The sequence below is a fragment of the Trichomycterus rosablanca genome, chromosome 4 (assembly GCF_030014385.1).
Source record: "Trichomycterus rosablanca isolate fTriRos1 chromosome 4, fTriRos1.hap1, whole genome shotgun sequence".
Taxonomy (NCBI): Eukaryota; Metazoa; Chordata; class Actinopteri; order Siluriformes; family Trichomycteridae; genus Trichomycterus; species Trichomycterus rosablanca.
The window spans coordinates 7,901,187-7,922,360 of NC_085991.1; the positions used below are offsets into that span (position 1 = coordinate 7,901,187).

Here is a 21,174-nt window from a genome sequence, read left to right on the forward strand (position 1 = left end):
ACCACAAACATACCATTAGCCATGTGTGTATACCAGTATACCATGTGTGATTCCCTATTTCGGACTGGTACTATATCCAGAATTTATCACGTTTTTATAATACAGTACAATAGTACAGAGGGCGGCACGGTGGCTAAGTGGGTAGCACTGTCACCTCACAGCATGGGTGGGGGTGTGTATGTGTGTGTATGTCTGTCTGTATGTGTGTATGTGACTGGCGCCCCGTCCAGGGTGTCACTGTGTGCCTTGCTGGGATAGGCTCCAGCCCTTGTATTAAAGGGTCACTGCAAAACAGTACAAATATGAGGTAACAATTATGCATAGTGGACAGAAGTGGTCTCTTCCAGGATGACAATGACCCTACAGGTCAGCAAGCCATAATGAAGAGCTACGATAAACTGGATGTACACCGATCAGCCATAACATTAAAACCACCTCCTTGTTTCTACACTCACTGTCCATGTTTTCAGCTCTACTTACCATATAGGAGCACTTTGTAGTTCTACAATTACTGACTGTAGTCCATCTGTTTCTCTACATGCTTTGTTAGCCCCCTTTCATGTTGTTCTTCAATGGTCAGGACTCTCCCAGCACCCCCACAGAGCAGGTATTATTTAGGCGGTGGATCATTCTCAGCACTGCAGTGACACTGACATGGTGGTGGTGTGTTAGTGTGTGTTATGCTGGTATGAGTGGATCAGACACAGCAGCGCTGCTGGGGTTTTTAAATACCATGTCCACTTACTGTCCACTCTGACACTCCTACCTAGTTGGTCCACCTTGTAGACGTAAAGTCAGAGACGATCGCTCATCTATTGCTGCTGTTTGAGTTGGTCATCTTCTAGACCTTCATCAGTGGTCACAGGACGCTGCCCACGGGGCGCTTTTGGGTGGATGTTTTTGGTTGGTGGACTATTCTCAGTCCAGAAATGACAGTGAGGTGTTTAAAAACTCCATGAGCATTGCTGTGTCTGATCCACTCATTGTCACTGTAGTGCTGAGAATGATCCAACACCTGAATAATACCTGCTCTGTAGTGGTCCTGGGAGAGTCCTGACCATTGAAGAACAGCATGACATGGGGCTATCAAAGCATGCAGAGAAACAGATGGACTACAGTCAGTAATTGTAGAACTACAAAGTGCTTCTATATGGTAAGTGGAGCTGATAAAATGGACAGTGAGTGTAGAAACAAGGAGGTGGTTTTAATGTTATGGCTGATCAGTGTATATTCTGGCCCCTAGTAGAGATTTTGCATTGTACTTTATACAATAGTGTAACAACAGTATAAGAAACAATGATTTAAATTGATTATAGATAATAAACAGCAGGCTACAGTCGGCTAAATTATTATCTTGCTTTGTCTTTTCCTAAAATAAAGCAGAGAACCCGGTTATTACAAATGATACGGCACGTAGCCGTCCTACATTGTGATGCAGCGAAGGACAAATCCTAGCGAGGCCTGACATTAAATCAATTGAAGCGATGACTTGAGAGGCAGGTCTTGACAAGCTAAGAGAAAATCGGTCCACTTGAACCCAGAAACGTCTCGGTACGAGTGCAGTCTCTCATGTCCCGAGCGCGGGCGGAGGAAAAGTAAACTTCAGAGCTGGGCTCGAGAGGTCAGCCACAGCTGTTCGGAATTCAGGACCAGCGTGTGACATTTGGCTTCCCTTGTGCAGAATTTGCACTGCTTAAGCTAAGCTCTGTGCACAAGCGTTTGAAGGTTCACGTTGGCGTCATTGGCGTCTCCCACATATTCATACACAATGAATATGTATATATGGGTATGTACACCGATCAGCCATAACATTAAAACCACCTCCTTGTTTCTACACCTACTGTCCATGTTATCAGCTCCACAGGTATTATATTAGCAGGTATTATTTAGGTGGTGGATCATTCTCAGCCCTGCAGTGACATTGACATGGTGGTGGTGTGTTAGTGTGTGTTGTGCTTGTATGAGTGGATCAGACACAGCAGCGCTGCTGGAGTTTTAAAAACCGTGTCCACTCTATTTGACACTCCTACCTAGTTGGTTCACCTTGTAGATGTAAAGTCAGAGACGATCGCTCATCTATTGCTGCTGTTTGAGTTGGTCATCTTCTAGACCTTAATCAGTGGTCACAGGATGCTGCCCATGGGGCGCTGTTGGCTGGATATAATTTTGGTTGGTGGATTATTCTTAGTGTCTTATCCACTCATACCAGCACAACACACACTAACACACCACCACCATGTCAGTGTCACTGCAGTGCTGAGAATTATCCACCTCTCAAATAATGTCTACTCTGTAGTGGTCCTGGGAGAGTGCTGACCATTAAAGAACAGCACAAAAGGGGGCTAACAAAGCATGCAAAGAAACAGATGGACTACAGTCAGTAATTGTAGAACTACAAAGTGCTTCTATATTGTATTCTGTATTGCTTCTGTATTGTCGAGTTGAGAGAGTCCACTGACCAGACCGTAAGGAACGCGAAAGCCAAGATTCTGACAGGCCGGAGGTGGAACGCCCAAACTGAGGTCGACCAAGCCGTCAGTCGCCTGCAACACCAATAAATTGTTGGCAGAGTCCAGGCAGGAAGAGCAGGGCTAGGGTGGGGAGAAGCGCCACGGTTCTGGTCCAAGGCCAACCGCAAAGAGAGGAAGAAGATGGTGGTGGCGGAGGTGACCAGAATGGAGGAAGAGCGCTATAAGATCAAGGCCGTATCGCAGGGCCGACAGGGAAGCTGGACAACCTGGGAGGGAGTTGCCAACCGAAACATCACCTGGTCAGACCTGTGGAAGATCCTGCAGGCAAGGCTCAGCTTCCTCATCCGCTCAACCTATGACACTCTCCCCTGTCCTCGGAACCTTCACCAGTGGTTCGGGAGGGAGGAATGCTGCACACTCTGCAGTACCGCTAATGCAAGCCTCCAGCACATATTGACAGGCTGTAAGATTGCGCTCTCTCAGGGACGCTACAGGTGGCGCCACGACCAGGTCCTGAGAAAGCTAGCTGAAGTACTAGGGGGTGTCGGCAGAGCAGAAAAGGGCTACCACCAGCAAGGAACCACAACCACATCAGCTTCGTTATGGAAGGTGGGGGGAGGAAAAACATCAGGCCGAAAGAAACACCTAGGCCCTTTTCTCCCGATCAGGAGTGGAACATGATAGTTGACCTCGACAGGCAGCTCCATTTCCCGGTCGAAATCATCGCTACATCTCTCCGCCCTGACATAGTGGTATGGTCCACCAAGGCAAAAGCCGTGCTCCTTATTGAGCTCACAATACCAGCGGAGGAGGGGATGGAGGCTGCCCACGAACGCAAGGCGGCCAAGTACTCAGAGCTGGCTGCTGAGTGCCGGGAGGCTGGCTGGATGACTACCATCTACCCAGTAGAGGTGGGATGCCGAGGCTATGTGGGGCTGTCGACCATACGCCTCATGAGGAATGCAGGAGTGACTGGAGGGAACCTAAAGAAGGCAACTAAAGAGCTAGCAGAGGAGGCTGAGAAGGGGAGCGAGCGGGAGGAGGAGAGACAAGTGCTGGGGAAAGAACAACTAACCCCGACAACAAGCGCAGCGGGTAACACCTATCAGCTGCAAGGGGTGTCAGGGAGACGTCCCTGTCACTGCTCCGCCACCAGAAGACGTTCCAGGATTAAATGAGTGAAACGTCAATGAATGGTGGTTTCTGGCTGATGACCCTGCAGCGGAAAACTACATGGGCACCGGAGGAGGTGCGACCGGCAGTAATGCCCAGCAGGCATTCCATCTTCCTGTATATTTACTAAGTGGAGTTGATAAAATGGACAGTAAGTGTAGAAACAAGGACCACCACAGAGCAGGTATTATTTGGGTGGTTGATGATATGACATGGTGGTGGTGTGTTAGTGTGTGCTGTGCTGGTGTGAGTGGATCAGACACAGCAGCGCTGCTGGAGTTTTTAAATACTGTGTACACCCACTGTCCACTCTATTAGACACTCCTACCTAGTTGGTCCACCTTGTAGATGTAAAGTCAGAGATGATCGCTCATCTATTGCTGCTGTTTGAGGTGGACCTTCATCAGTGGTCTCAGGGTATAATCTTACCCCAGTGGTATTGTTTATTATTATTATTATTATTATTATTATTATTAATTAATTATTATTATTATTATTTTTATTATATTTTATTGTTATTATTATTATTATATTTTATTGTTATTATTATTATTATTATTATTATTTTATGAATATTATTATTATTTTATGAATATTATTAATATTATTTATTATTATTATTATTTTATTATGAATATTATTTTATTATTATTATTGCTTTTATCATAATTTTCCTTCCAATATAGTCGTATCCAATTACCCAATCACACCCAACTTCTGCTGCTGATCTCCACTCCTGATTATCACACGCTCACTCCGACATGTGTGCTGTAGCCAACCTGCACAAAGCGGGTCATATGGAGAACCATCCATTCACCTCCCACCTCCTTAAATATGCCAGTGGGTGCATTTACATCTTTTCATGGAAATGGATTGGTGCTCTGTCCGGTTAGAATTCCCGCGATGTGCAGTGTTTGGGAGGGGGTCTTTTCCGGTGGGTTTTAGAGAATACTTAGCTACCAGGTCACTTGGTAGAAGAGGTTATCGATCGCTCACATGAGCCGAAATCTCACAGGAAGCGGGAAAAGTCGAGATTGATAACAGGCGATTGATTTTTGAAGGAACAAAAGGACTTAGACAAAAGGAAGAGTTATCAAAGAAGCCCTTGATCACAGTCACCTTAAAGTAAAAGTATCTTCTAGGTGGAAGATCACAGACAGGAATGTCAGACTAATATAAATTAATGTATTATTTCTGCATTAATTCTGATTAAATCCTAGGCAAAAGTATATACACGGCTGTCCATCAGCTTGTTCTACATCCTACATCCCTATTTCAGAACCGTTGGCATCTCCTCCCGCTTTGCAGCTTCTATTTTCTGGAAAGGATTTAGAATGGTCTGTCGAATTTAGTGGCAGGTCAGTCAAACCAGCATTCGTGAGCTCAGGCACTGATGTTGGCTGACAAGGCCTGGCTTGCAATTGACATTCTATTTCAAAGATGTTCAGTGCTTTTGAGGTATGGATTCTCTGTAGGTCACTGAGGTTCTCTTATACCAAACTCATCAAACTGTGTCTTTTTGGAGCTCACATGGTACACAGAGGCACATGATAAATCAGGTAAAGACTTAAACTTAAACTCCCAAACTTTTGCTATAAAGTTACATATACTTGTAATTTGGTGCAATGGAATTCCTTATACAGCAAACTAATGGTATTAATTAGGGCCCAATACGTTCACTGGAAAATTTGCCTAACTGAGAAATTTGTACCTTTGAACCGTGTGTGCGACCGCAGCTTTGTTCAGCTCGGCTTGAGCGGTGCAGTAAAACCTCATCAAAGTGCGAATATGAGACCAATCTGCATGTGTGGAATAACCGTCAAATCCACTCTGAAAGCTTCACATGTATCTGTGTTTAGCTGGATTTTCCTCCTGTTTCACTTTTAAACTTGTGTTACAGCTCGGGGTGCTGAGAAATTGTGAGAATCTAAATGTCTAAAAGCTTAATGTGACTTAATGTATTAAAAGAACAACACAGGAACACTAAACCTCTCTTAATTACAGTATTACTGCTTGTAAGTTCTCTCACCTCTAATGAAATTCCTCACTAGTTGTTTTAGTACAATAAGTCACGTTAAGCTTTGTGCATCGCCACACTTTATAAGAAAGTACTCCAAGATCAAGCATTTCCACGATTAAGAAGCATAAGGAAACAATAAAGAAGTAAAAGTAAAGTGCAGGTTTAATTGTATTTAACTGTTTAAGTTAGTATAAGTGTCAAAAACATCCCCGTTATTTGACATTAGCCTAAAATACTGTATATGCAGTTCCACGGGACCATGGAACGCATTAACAGTCATGCCCTTTCAGTCTGATTGGTCCCCTGCTTAAAATAAGCCCCAGCTGAAACTCACCTGAGGGTATTTAAGAGGGGAGCCTTTGGAGACTATTTTATTTTACTTTGTTCTGTTGGTTTGGCTTTGCTTAAATTTAGCTTAGCCAGTGATTTCGGTCGGACTGACAGACGGATGGACGGACGGACGGACGGTCGGTTGGTCAGTTGGTCGGTTTTGCTCTGTTTATCCATGCTCAGCTCTGTTCAGTCCTGCTTAGCCCAGTTTAGCTCTGTTTAGCTATTTAGTCTGTTTAGCTTTTGTTTGTTAGCCTTAGCCTTTGTCTTTATTTGTTAACCTTTGCCTTAGCCTGTTTAGTCCTGTTTAGCCCTGTTTAGCTCTGTCTAGCTATGTCTAGTCCTGTCTAGTTCTTGTTTAGCTTAGTGTTTAGCCTTTAAATTAGATTAGCATTTTTCATGTATGTTTGGTTTAGGTTAGCATTTAGCATAGGTCTTGTGAGTTTCTTGTCTAGTTCCTACCTGTCTTGTGTAACCTTGTTGTGTGTCTTGTCTTTTATTATCATTAAATCTTTGTTTATACCTCTCTGCGTGTGTCCGCCCTCTCTCGTCTCGTCATAGCCCAAAGCGTTACATCGACGCTACTCCCAGAACCAAATGATGTCGAGTTTCAAGATACCACTGTATGTATTTTAATATTAAATTAAATATGGAAAATGTTTCCAACTGTTTTGAAGATGCACACTGGTTATTTTGGGCATGTTTATGGGTGTTTTTAAGATAAAATGGTAAATGTAAGGTAATATTTAGCTTGAACATCTAATCCTTAAAAATACATTTCCCATCGAGTCGTGTAGTTTGATTGAGAGTTAAATGAACAGCACAGCTCCAAATACACTGTATATGTAAGGGAATCAGAATCTATATGAGTCCCAGCAGGTATAAAATGCACCGAGAGCCTGATAAACACAAAAAATCCAAGGCTGTCTATCCTTTGGATATACCCGGCCTGTCTAGCCTTGTGTCTGGATGACAGGAAGAAACAGCAAATGAAAAGAAGGCTTTAGATGCTCCATTTATAGCATTTCCACCACCGGTTTCCAGAGAGATTTACCCCCAGGAAATCCGTCACTCGGGTAGCTGGAGATTTCCCGTGTCTTATTTCTGTGTCTTATCATTCGCGCGGCGATCAGTATCCAGAGCCTGGTATTGTTCCCAGAGAAACCTTCCAGTCCACTCAGCTCCCCGGCCATTTAAAACACCGGGTTTTGTTGAACCACCGGCACGCCAAGCCATCCATCTTTTCACTCGCGGTTGTTTTCACATCTTAGACAAAAGCAGATAAGTAATGACCCTCCACCCTTCTCCGCTTCGACCCAGTAACTCCCGTGCCACCGTTTCCTTTCGCTTCAATCGACCACTTTACCTTCCTTTCAAGGACATTGTGCTTTGCAGTTCACAAAAACCTTTGCTCTTGTGACAGACGGCATTAAATGATGGAGTTTTCCTACCCACCGGAGCACTTCATTATTCTTTATTCCACCGGCTGTTGACTCGGACACTATTACAACATTAAAGCCAGGCTCTTTTTTTTTTTATTTGCTTTGGACTGGCTACTCTAAAGTCCCTCTAGGTGGGATTAAACAAACAGGTCAGTGTGTGGTGCCTTGTGATAGGTTGGTGCCATATTTAGGGGCTATTTTAATCTTGCTCCCAGAGTTTCCAGGTGGATTTCAACCCTTATTAACCCTTATTATTGCATCATGCTTCCTCTCCACCAATGCCGATCCCTGTTCTGATTGAGGAGAACGAATCTAACCCACGCCCCCTCCGACACGTAGGCAGCATGCCGTATGCATCTTATCACCTACACTTTGACCAGTGCAGTGCAGTGCAGCTCAGCGTTGTGTCCGAAGATACACACCCTGAGAGCAATCTTTTTTCATCTCTGTGCAGGCACCATCAATCAGCCAGCAGAGGTCGTAATTGCATTAGTTATGAGCGAGAGACCCTATCCGGCTTAATCCCACCCATATATGAACAACAGGCCAATCGTTGTTCATGTGGCCGCTCAGCCTAGCCGGAAGGCAGAGCTGAGATTCGATACGATGTATTCAATATCCCAGCTCTGGTTGCAGCACGTGTTTTTACCGCTGCGCCACCTGAGCGGCCACATTAACCCTTTTTAATATATTAAAACATTAAATATTTAATACATTTATTTGTATTATTATTTTCTTAAATTTTTTGATAGTGCTGCTTTGGGTCATTGTCTTTTTAAAAGGCAAATTCATGCTAGCACACCAGAGCTGACATTTCGAACCCAGATAGGGACCTCATAACTGATGCAATTTTGACCTCTGCTGGCTGATTGATGGCACCTGCGCAGGGTTGAGGAATAATGCTGATCAGGGTGTGGCTCTTCGTACACAAGGCTGATCCGCATATGAACTCGCCTTGTGCAGGTGAAAAGATGCAGTCGGCTACTGCACACACGTCGTCGGAGGAGCATATTTATTTATCTATTTATTTTTAAAAGGCTCCATACTCGACTTTTGAGTTGCTTTGACCATAATAGTTCAGGGGGGTACAACTTTTAAGAGCACTATTTTTTTTTAGACACTGTATCTTGGAGTCTTGGAATTGAGTACGCCCATCATTTCCAAACTGCTGAGAACAAAAAAAAGAAAAGCTCTGAGATTTCAATCCCTCCACTGCACCAGTAAAGTGTCCTGCTCTTTGGTTGTGGGTAATGAGCTCATCGGAGACCTTGTAGAGATTTTCTTTGCTTCTGCCCTTAGCCCAGATACATAGCCGGAACCCTTCGGGAACGGTTGCCATGTGTTCAGGCATCATTTTTATGTGTTTATGGAGAGACACAGTCAACCTGCTTCATATGGATTTATGCTTTAATTGCCACGGGTACAGGAAATGTATAATGTGTTAGTATAATGAATTAGTAACAAATATGCATATATAGGGTTGGGGATCCGTTTTGCTGTAGTTGATTTACAGGGTTTTGCTGCAAGTCATTTACTGCATCACCACACACATTGCTAATTATCATCTAAAGTGGTGTAAAACACTAACATTGGACTCTGGAAAGGTGGAAACATGATCTTTGGCGTGACTTGCCATTAAACTGTACTGTATTTTTTGGGCTTGACCACTTATTTAGAATGATGTGAAACATTGGGCCTGCCTTAAAACCTAGTAAGCTGCCTTGTTGCCCATCTAGGCAGCTACCTAAGTAGAGAGGATTCTAAAGGCAGATTATTTAGACACTCTGTTTAGACATCGATTAGGTTGTCGGCTGTCCCCACCCACCACAGCAGTTTTCGCTTACTAAGCTAACTCAGTTAGCCTCAGGACATTCAAACCAATGGGCTGAGGCGACAGAACTCGCAAACATGCCAGTTAACATCTCCCTCCGTGTAATTAGTAATTTTTGTCTTACTTACAATTGTAAACAGCCAGCTCTCCGCTTAACGTCATCTTTCTTCTTGCGCTTCGAACGTTTTCACAGCTCCAGTTACATTATGGGATAGAAGGCTCCCAGGTGGCGCAGCAGGATTTTCCACTAGCACACCAGCGCAGAGATTCTGAAATCCTCGGTTCGAAATTCGGCGTTGCCACCGGTCAGCTGGGCGACATCTAGCGGGCATAATCGGCAGTGCCTGCAACAGACACGTTTCTGCTAGGGCGGGATGACCGGACTATGTGGGTGGGGTCTTCAAACGCCGTGTAAGGACCCAGATAGAGAGGCGCCTGTACAGAATGCATGGGTGAAAAAAGGCCTTCTGCTAAGGGCTGCATGCGGGTCGAAGGAGGCGTGAGCAGCAATATACCCACCTCGACTGCAATGAGGGATCCCCCAGCAGTGGAAGACAAATGGAATGCGCTAAATTGGGAGAAAATGGGAGAAAATGCATAAATAAAATAGAAAAAAAAATTATGGGATAGATTATCGGACAGCAATGTGCTGTGTTAAAAGTAGCTGCCCATGCAGTGGGTCATCCGGGTACATATTCTGACACTCTACCCGTTCTCACGTACTGCTTTCAAATACTGTTCAGTATGAAAGAATTCGATTTCAGACACAGTCCTTGTTTTTTTAACTAATGTGCTTCCAACTCGGTGGCGACAATTTAAGAAATGCCCCAAATTTCTATTTCAGTATGACGATTACAAAGGTAATATGTATGGAGTGGACAGTTTGACTAGTCTAGGCTATTTAATAAAAAGACTTTCCATAAGGATAGACACTGTTATGGCAGCAAAGTAAAGGACTATATATTAATGAATTTAGGTACAAAGGGGTGGCATGGTTACACAGCTGGATGAATAGGTGCTGCACGTCAAGGTGGATCCTAAGGTCCTGGATTTAATACTCCCTTCAAGTCAGCATTTGTCAGCAGATTGGCATGTTGAGCAGATTGATGGATTGGCGCCCTATTCAAGGTGTAATCCTGAGTAAACCAGAATGGTGCTGGATCAGCCCACTTGGTGCTTGGTACCTGTAGTGTTGTCTTTTTTTAAGATTTATTTATTTATTTTTGCTGAACTGGTAGATTGGGGAAACCCAGCAACATGGTAACCCAAGTTAGACTGTAACCTGTTACTTCCATTTAGGATTTTTCATATATTATGTTAGTGTCTTAATCTTAATACTTTGCTTTCTATCTTTCCTTCTCCCATAGACCCGCTATGACCATGACCAATGGAGTAATTTAAAAAGTTATTTAAAAAGTATATATATAAATAAATAAATTAATCATAGATCTTTGCTACACGTTGAATCCCACCCCCACAATCTCATCTAAAACATACAGTAGCTGTAAGGGAAAAATCTATAGACTGATACCCTGATTTACAGTTGCTTGTTCGTCTCTGGGAAAACATGATTCCCAGCGTCATTAATATTTTACACAGCGATCGATACGTTTCTGACTGGAAGAAGAACCCGACACTATAAAAAGGGTAAATGAAAGGGGTGAATGATGATCGCTTCCATCTTAATACATCGCGTACGGCTTCCCGAATACATTATAAGTTGTAAATTAATAAAAGCCCATTTGGCGTGTAACAAAGATAATGAGTAGCTTTTGATACATTACTAATTCTATTTCTTTTCATTTATTTATTTCTATTTTGAATTTAATATTTTAAAATCTACATACATCATATATACATATATACTGTATATATATACACCGATCAGCCATGACATTAAACCCACCTCCTTGTTTCTACACTCACTGTCCATTTTATCAGCTCCACTTACCATATTACTGACTGTAGTCTATCTGTTTCTCTACATACCTTTTTAACCTGCTTTCACCCTGTTCTTCAATGGTCAGGACCCCCACAGGACCACTACAGAGCAGGTATTATTTAGGTGGTGGGTCATTCTCAGCACTGCAGTGACACTGACATGGTGGTGGTGTATTAGTGTGTGTTGTGCTGGTATGAGTGGATCAGACACAGCAACGCTGCTGGAGTTTTGAACACCTCACTGTCACTGCTGGACTGAGAATAGTCCACCAACCAAAAATATCCAGCCAACAGCACCCCGTGGGCAGCGTCCTGTGACCACTGATGAAGGTCTAGAAGATGACCAACTCAAACAGCAGCAATAGATGAGCGATCGTCTCTGAGTTTACATCTACAAGGTGGACCAACTAGGTAGGAGTGTCTAATAGAGTGGACAGTGAGTGGACACGGTATTTAAAAACTCCATCAGCGCTGCTGTGTCTGATCCACTCAGAAACAGATGGACTACAGTCAGTAATTGTAGAACTACCAAGTGCTTCTATATAGTAAGTGAAGCTGATTAAATGGACAGTGGGTGTAGAAACAAGGAGGTGGTTTTAATGTTATGGCTGATCGGTGTATATATGTGTGTGTGTTTGTTTGTGTGTGTATATACAGTATATATATATATATATATATATATACACACACACACATATATATATACATACAGTGTATCACAAAAGTGAGTACACCCCTCACATTTCTGCAGATATTTAAGTATATCTTTTCATGGGACAACACTGACAAAATGACACTTTGACACAATGAAAAGTAGTCTGTGTGCAGCTTATATAACAGTGTAAATTTATTCTTCCCTCAAAATAACTCAATATACAGCCATTAATGTCTAAACCACCGGCAACAAAAGTGAGTACACCCCTTAGTGAAAGTTCCTGAAGTGTCAATATTTTGTGTGGCCACCATTATTTCGCAGAACTTCCTTAACTCTCCTGGGCATGGAGTTTACCAGAGCTTCACAGGTTGCCACTGGAATGCTTTTCCACTCCTCCATGACGACATCACGGAGCTGGCGGATATTCGAGACTTTGCACTCCTCCACCTTCCGCTTGAGGATGCCCCAAAGATGTTCGATTGGGTTTAGGTCTGGAGACATGCTTGGCCAGTCCATCACCTTTACCCTCAGCCTCTTCAATAAAGCAGTGGTCGTCTTAGAGGTGTGTTTGGGGTCATTATCATGCTGGAACACTGCCCTGCGACCCAGTTTCCGGAGGGAGGGGATCATGCTCTGCTCAGTATTTCACAGTACATATTGGAGTTCATGTGTCCCTCAATGAAATGTAACTCCCCAACACCTGCTGCACTCATGCAGCCCCAGACCATGGCATTCCCACCACCATGCTTGACTGTAGGCATGACACACTTATCTTTGTACTCCTCACCTGATTGCCGCCACACATGCTTGAGACCATCTGAACCAAACAAATTAATCTTGGTCTCATCAGACCATAGGACATGGTTCCAGTAATCCATGTCCTTTGTTGACATGTCTTCAGCAAACTGTTTGCGGGCTTTCTTGTGTAGAGACTTCAGAAGAGGCTTCCTTCTGGGGTGACAGCCATGCAGACCAATTTTATGTAGTGTGCGGCGTATGGTCTGAGCACTGACAGGCTGACCCCCCACCTTTTCAATCTCTGCAGCAATGCTGACAGCACTCCTGCGCCTATCTTTCAAAGACAGCAGTTGGATGTGACGCTGAGCACGTGCACTCAGCTTCTTTGGACGACCAACGCGAGGTCTGTTCTGAGTGGACCCTGCTCTTTTAAAACGCTGGATGATCTTGGCCACTGTGCTGCAGCTCAGTTTCAGGGTGTTGGCAATCTTCTTGTAGCCTTGGCCATCTTCATGTAGCGCAACAATTCGTCTTTTAAGATCCTCAGAGAGTTCTTTGCCATGAGGTGCCATGTTGGAACTTTCAGTGACCAGTATGAGAGAGTGTGAGAGCTGTACTACTAAATTGAACACACCTGCTCCCTATGCACACCTGAGACCTAGTAACACTAACAAATCACATGACATTTTGGAGGGAAAATGACAAGCAGTGCTCAATTTGGACATTTAGGGGTGTAGTCTCTTAGGGGTGTACTCACTTTTGTTGCCGGTGGTTTAGACATTAATGGCTGTATATTTAGTTATTTTGAGGGAAGAATAAATTTACACTGTTATATAAGCTGCACACAGACTACTTTTCATTGTGTCAAAGTGTCATTTTGTCAGTGTTGTCCCATGAAAAGATATACTTCAATATCTGCAGAAATGTGAGGGGTGTACTCACTTTTGTGATACACTGTATATATACAGTATATTGTCAAGTCAAGCTAAATTATTTGTATTATCCCTTTTATGCTGGACACGGTGTCAAAGGTCCAAAAACCCCTTATAAACAAGCCAAGGGCAACAGCAGCAAGAAAAAACTCCTTATAAATTATAAGGAGGAAACCTTGAGAGGAACTAGACCCAAGGACGCGTATCTTTACAGAGATAAAAATAAAAACTACATTAGTGGTAATATCATTTACAACATTTACATGTTCATTTAGCAGACGCCGTTATAAGTGACTTGAAGTAGTGTGACAATATACAGTCTGAGCAACTGAGGGTTAAGGGTCTTGTTTAAGGGCCCAACAGCAGCAACCACTTCTATCAGGATGAAAATGTTCCATCATAGTAAATACTCATCCGAAGGAGGCAATAAAAATGTTCTGCACAGAATTAGCCTAGTGGGTAGAGCTTTAGGTAGGTAGGCTATCAATTAAAAGGTTAAGAGTTCGAATCCTAGCTCTGCCATGCAGCCACTGTTGGGCCCTTGAGCAAGGTCCTTAACCGTGATTGCTCTGAGGACGTCGTATAACGGCTGACTTTGCGCTCTGACCCCAGCTTCCAAACAAGCTGGGCAATGTGGGAAAAAATATAATTGTACTGTACGGTATATCTATCTGCATTTGTATACACCAATGAGGCATAACATTATGACCACCTTCCTCATGTTGTGTTGGTCCCCCTTTTTCTGCCAAAACAGCCTTGCAACTGTGATGCACTGTGTATTCTGACACCTTTTTATCAGAACCAGCATTAACTTCTTCAGCAATTTGAGCCAAAGTAGCTCGTCTGTAGGACCACACGTTCCAGCCTTCGCTCCCCATGTGCATCAATGAGCCTTGGCCGCCCATGACCCTGTCGCCGGTTTACCACTGTTCCTTCCTTGGACCACTTTTGATAGATGCTGACCACTGCAGACCGGGAACACCCCACAATGAGCTGCAGTTTTGGAGATGCTCTGACCCAGTCATGGTCTAGACCAGGGGTGTCAAACTCATGGCCCGCGGGCCAGATCCGGCCCGCCATGTCATTTTATGTGGCCCGCGAGAGCTTAAACGACTGTACGATAGTTGTGATGGTTCGAGTCGTTACAGAGACGCACTTATAATTTAATGGGACTCCTGCGCCTTTAACCGGCAACTTCTGACATCGTAGTCATGGCAACTAACTTTGACCTCGCTGAGTAGGTAATACTTTTACTGCAACAGAACGCGGGGTAGCGTAGTTAGTAATGTGAACAATAATAAATAAATACAGATAATTATCTTGCAATATAATACCAAAGCATCGTCTGTAAGTAGTGGCGTTTATATTCTCAGTTGTTTGTAAATGTATAGTGAGTATATCACAGCGTTTTAGTTACAAATTTACCGTAATTAAATACTATTGTTACTGTTACTATACCAATTAGTATCTTTACACAAAATGCTAACTCGTTAGTGCTATTTTACGTTTGGTACCTCATATTGTACCAGATGTAACACTTGACTACAGCTGTGTGCTTTTACTGTATTAAGTTCTTTATTGTTTTTATTGTTTGTATTTTTACTTTTTACTTCATTCTGGTGCACACAGTGTATCACACAGCTGGCGAGCAAATAAACCGACTGTATTCTGAAGAGAGCTGTCTGTCTGTCTAGCTGAGCAAGGGGGATAAACTATTAGTGAGGACAGAATGATTGTCTTAAAATTACACAGTAAAATCCTAAACAAACTGCATCTTTCAAAATGCATGCTGATTTTGTGACCTGCAAAGTGACACAGCCCACCAGTAGATGATGTTACACATATTTACACATAATCCCAAAATGTACAAGAAGATAATTAAGAAAATTAAGCATAAGGAGGAAATTTAATGAAAGTGAAAACAAGTTTGTGCTTCAGGAAGAGAAACCGGTGCATCTCTTGTGTTATGAGGCTGTGTCTGTGGTAAAGGAGGACAATATAAATGCAGAATTCGGCCTCCAAGAAAAACAGCAGACTGCAATCACAGCAGGATACGTTACAATCGGCCCTTTGAGGGCCACAATAATGCTGATGTGGCCCTCGGTGAAAATGAGTTTGACACCCCTGGTCTAGACTATCACGATCTGGTCCTTGTCAAACTCGCTCAAATCCTAACACATCAACTTTGAGGATAAAATGTTCACTTGCTGCCAAATGTATCCCACTTACTAACAGGTGCCGTGATGAAGAGATAATCAGTGTTATTCACTTCACCTGTCAGTGGTCATAATGTTATGCCTGGTTGGTGTATATGACAAATAGAGACATTTTGTTCTATTCTAGAATAGCAAAGTCACAATAGCCCCTGTTCGTAGAGGTCTAACCTTTATGCTTATAGCGTTCTCTTGGTGTATGCGACATCAGTTATGCCTGATCGGTGTATACAAATACAGACTCAGTACTATTTAAATCTAAAATTACGTTGACCACGGTCCTAAAAAGCTAGCTCGGACGTTTTCAGAAAAGATTGAGGGTCCGCTCTCTGCCTTGCCTGGCATAAACACATTCCCTGGAGTTCATCCCTTCACTTGTTGGCGTGATTAATGCGCACTATGTGTTCAGGTGCAAGACAATTAAAAAGAGCAAGAGCTTTCTTTTCCCTTCTCCTTCTAGCAAGACGTTTCCTTCGCTAGCACTCAACTGTAACTATCTACAAGTCTGTAAGCTTTCAGTTAAGGGCTTATATCACACTTGCTCTATATAAAGCGACTGCTAATTGGCAAACCAATTTAAGAGAAGGAACGAAGAGGACTAGATTAGATAGTTTGGCGGCCGTTTCGGGAAGCTGCGAACGCAGGTAGTGTAGTATTGTAATTGCCTCCGAGTAAGTGAGTGGCTGCGAGTGTCAAACGTAAATGTCAATTACGCATTTTCGAATGGTTTATACACCTCAATTGGATAATTAATTGAATTGACTTAAATGTCAGAGCACCAATAACCTTCTAATTTACGTAATGCTAACATGGCTCCTAAAAATCTATGGGTTTTAGAGTGCTTTAGCACTGCGTGTTTATGATGCTGGTAGCACAACTACCCTCAACAGAACCCTTTTAAATCAGATTCTCTATGTAAATTTGGCTGAAGCTCATTAGTCAGTGATTGCGTCAAATAGACACTCTGCAAATTGCTGCAATTTAATAAAAACACCATAAATAGACAATAAATTGCACACCTTGGTATAGTCCGCTCTCCCAGGACCACCACAGAGCAGGTATTATTTAGGTGGTGGATCATTCTCAGCACTGTAGTGACACTGACATGGTGGTGGTGTGTTAGTGTGTGTTGTGCTGGTATGAGTGGATCAGACACAGCAGCGCTGCTGGAGTTTTTAAATACCATGTCCACTCACTGTCCACTCTATTAGACACTCCTACCTAGTTGGTTCAGATGTAAAGACGTGTAGACGATCGCTCATCTATTGCTGCTGTTTGAGTTGGTCATGTTCTAGATCTTCATCAGTGGTCATGCCCATGGGGCGCTGTTGGCTGGATATTTTCGGTTGGTGGACTATTCTCAGTCCAGCAGGGATATTGCTTTGTCTGATCCACTCATACCAGCACAACACACACTAACACACCACCACCATGTCAGTGTCACTGCAGTTCTGAGAATGATCCACCACCCAAATAATACCCGCTCTGTGGTGGTCCTGTGGGGGTCCTGATCATTGAAGAACAGGGTGAAAGCAGGCTAAAAAAGTATGCAGAGAAACAGATGGACTACAGTCAGTAATCGTAGAACTACAAAGAACCTTGTTCACAGCATCATGGACTTCATGACATGCCAGCACGTTTTAAATCAAAATCTGTCTACGTCTGCCAGGTAACTAAAAATGGCACAATGATCCAAAACATACATCCAGTGGGTTAGATAAAGAGCAGGGTACATGTGAGAGGACTTAGGAACTTAGGAACCTTGATGATCTGGAGATATTCTGCCAAGAGGAATGGCTTTAAATTCCCTGCTCTGTAATCTCCATCCTGATAAGATGTTATAGGAGAAGACAAAGTGAGGTTTATCTGCAAAGGGAGGATGTATTGAATGCGCTGGTGCCAATAGTTGTGGAGGGAACTGTAGATTTTAAATGACACTAAAACTGTCTTGGAACACAGTTCTTCCCAAATTAGACCATGGAACGCATTAACCGGTTTCCCAAACATCCTTATGGGAAAAATACCTTGAAACTCAATTGACGTTGAGTTTCAATGTACCACTGTATTTGTTTTTGCAATGTAGGTCAAAAAGGACCCTACTAATCCCAAATTTAGGTCAACTTTCCTTTCTGTGTTTTTTTTATACATTTTAGAACTTGGATGCTTCATGTTAGCACTAACAACGCAGTATGCTAGATCAGGGGTCTTCAACCTGTGGGGCGCCCGAGTACTTGCCCGAGGGGGCGCGAGCGGCTGTCCGCAAGTTGTGCTCGGCACACGAAGGGGGGCGCATGCCTAAAAAGGTTGAAAACCCCTGTGCTAGATGCCTGTTTGAATTTTATTATTTACAACTATCTTCAGGCTTGTATCCATTTATCTTATGCTTATTGTCCTCTTCCTTTTTTTTATTACTTTTAACTCTACCAAGCATAACTATCTTTTTCAATGAACTGGAAAATTGGTCATTAAATACCATTTATAAATGAAATGACAGAATAAATGGAAGCTACAATTTACAGTAGAGCCTACCTGAATGGTTGGATGTAAACTAGAACATTCAGCGACTGTCTCGAAGACGAAAATTCTCATCCGTGTTTTGTCCCTTTGGGGATTCCATAATCAATGGTAAAGTGTGCTTCTCTACACACGTGATCATCTCTCTGTAGTCTGCGCTGCGCCTCAAAATAACAAGCCAGTAAAAGTTTACAGAAGCTGGGGGGCATCCACATAATCGGTTGTTAGTTTTCCAAACTCATTTACCCGAGTCGTGTTTTTAGCCACTGTAAACTTTGACACCTTGGACATTTTGTCTAACCGATTGCTAGTGTAATTGAGCATCTGTAGAGTTTGTTGAGTTTATAAAGTAAGAAATAAACTGTACATAGACAAACTATCGGAAGCATAATACATTTTCATTTACATTTTCGGCATTTGGCAGACGCTCTTATCCAGAGCGACTTACAGAAGTGCTTCCGTAGTAAACATTTCATTACTCTAGTTTAAGTGGACAACAGTCCAAGAACACAAATCTGCTAAAACCTGTAAGTGTTTTTTTTTTGTGTGTTTTTTTTGTTTTTGTTTTTGTTTTTGTTTTTGTTTTTAAAGACATAGAAAAGTGTGTTAGTAAGTAAGTACAAGTCAGCTTAAGTGCTTAGTAAAAGGTGGGTTTTTAATCGTTTTTTAAAGATTGCAAGAGACTCAGATGTTCGGACAGACAGAGGAAGTTCATTCCATCATTTGGGTGCAAGTACAGAGAAGAGCCTTGATGCTTGTCTTCCTCTAGTCCTGGGTGGAGGATCAAGTCGAGCGAGACTGGTGGCTCGGAGGTTGCTGGGGTGATGTGGCAGTGTTTAGGTTGGTTAAAAACCAGGCGAGCAGCTGCATTTTGAATGAGCTGCAAGGGTTTAATAGTGGACATAGGAGCGCCTGCCAGGAGGGAGTTGCAGTAGTCCAGCCGTGAGATTACAAGTGACTGGACAAGAATCTGAGTGGCTTCCATGGAGAGAAATGGTCGAATCTTCCTGATGTTGTAGTAGAGGAACCGGCACACTCTAGTCATGTTGGCTACGTGAGAAGAGAAGGTCAGCTGGTTATCCAGGACGACACCAAGGCTTCTTACCTTATCAGATGGTCTGATCTGGGAGTCATCAAGAGAGATGACTAGGTCCTGGGTTGGAGATTGATCTCCAGGAATGAGCAACAGCTCTGTCTTGCTGGGATTGAGTTTTAGATGATGAGCTGACATCCATTGTGAGATATCTCGCAGACATGCTGAGATGCGAGCTGAGACTTGTGTGTCTGAAGGAGGAAATGACAGAATGGGCTGATTATCATCTGCATATGAGTGGTAAGAAAAACCATGGGAGGCTATGACCTCACCCAGAGAGCGGGTGTAGATAGAGAAAAGAAGTGGGCCAAGTACAGAGCCCTGAGGAACACCGGTTGAGAGAGTGCATGGAGGGGATATAGATCCCCTCCATGACACTTGGTAAGAGCGCCCTTCCAGGTAGGAGGCCATACTTTACTGGCTTGTTCTTTTGAGGCGCAGCGCAGACTACACAGAGATGATCACGTGTGTAGAGAAGCACACTTTACCATTGATTATGGAATCTCCAAAGGGACAAAATGCACGTCTCTTACACTAACTTAATTGCTGTATGATTGCTAGGACCGCCTCATATTGCATATTGCTAAATGAACACTTAGGCTTAAGCTTGCATTTAAAATATCTGTTTTGTTGTCTTTAATTTATCATTTTGTATGTTTCCATGACTTTCTGCATGCAGCCTAGTGGGTAAAGCTGTGGGTTGCCAATTACAAGGTTGTGGGTTTGAATCCTAGCTCTGCCATGCAGTCATTGTTGAGCCCTTAAGCAAGGCTATTTACCCTCTCGGCTTTAAGGACGCCGTACAACGTCTGACCCTGCGGTCTGACCCCAACTTCCAAAGAAGGTTGGAATATGTGGAAAAAGAAAAGTGGGTAGAACTGTGGGTTGCCAAGTAGAAGGTTGTGGGTTTGAATCCTAGCTCTGCCATGCAGCCACTGTTGAGCTTTTGAGCAAGGCTGTTTACCCTCTCAGCTCCAAGGATGCCGTACAACGGCTGACCCTGTGCCCTGACCCTAGCTTCCAAAGAAGGTTGGAATATGTGGAAAAAGAAAAGTGGGTAAAGCTGTGGGTTGCCAAGTAGAAGGTTGTGGGTTTGAATTCTAGCTCTACCATAATAGAATATGATTATGCAACTCAGTGTTCTGATAAAGCAACTAGAAATACACTATATATTCTATTCTTATTAGTAGCAGACAGCTTAAAGGAGCTTCTCTGTGTGGTAGACGGGCGGTAGTTAAACGTTTTTACCCTTCCAGAGGTCCAGAGGTAATTTGAAGTAACGACCATTAGCTTGCAGCTTAAGAGCACTGTTGGCTCACAACCTGCAAACTCTAAATTAAGCTCACTTGAGAGATAAGAGGAGTTTCTTCGCCCATTCATGCCTCATCAGTGGTAAAACAGATGAGGCTCATAGACGTCATTATCTCCTGATTCTTGTTCTGTATGTACCAGGGTTTAAAATGTGTGTAATTTAGAGAAAACCCTGGAAAGAAACAAGATTCAGTATTTTAACAAACATTTGTAGTTAGGTTGTTGAGGTGTCTGGGTCTGATTTGTTGTGCGAATGACAGGAGACACCCAGGACAGGTTCCCAGACAGGTCTGCAGTCCATCACATGGTAGAGACACACATTTACACATAGACAGTCATTGTCAATGACTATTAATTAACACAAGTTTGAATTTGATTGGTTTATTCTGAACGCTGACACATCCCCAATTATGAGAGGGTGTGGCCACTCATGAAACCACATTATTTTAGTTTATTTTAGCAACCACTTAATTATTTTATTAATAATTAATAATGTTAATTAGTGATTTT

The 21,174-nt window shown here is 42.9% G+C and overlaps 1 protein-coding gene across 4 annotated transcripts in view; it reads left to right on the forward strand.

The window, feature by feature from the left end:
* The window catches only part of astn1 (astrotactin 1), a 427,949-nt gene that overhangs the window by 304,073 nt on the left and 102,702 nt on the right, over positions 1–21,174 (forward strand). The gene's annotated exons all lie outside the window — the stretch shown is intronic.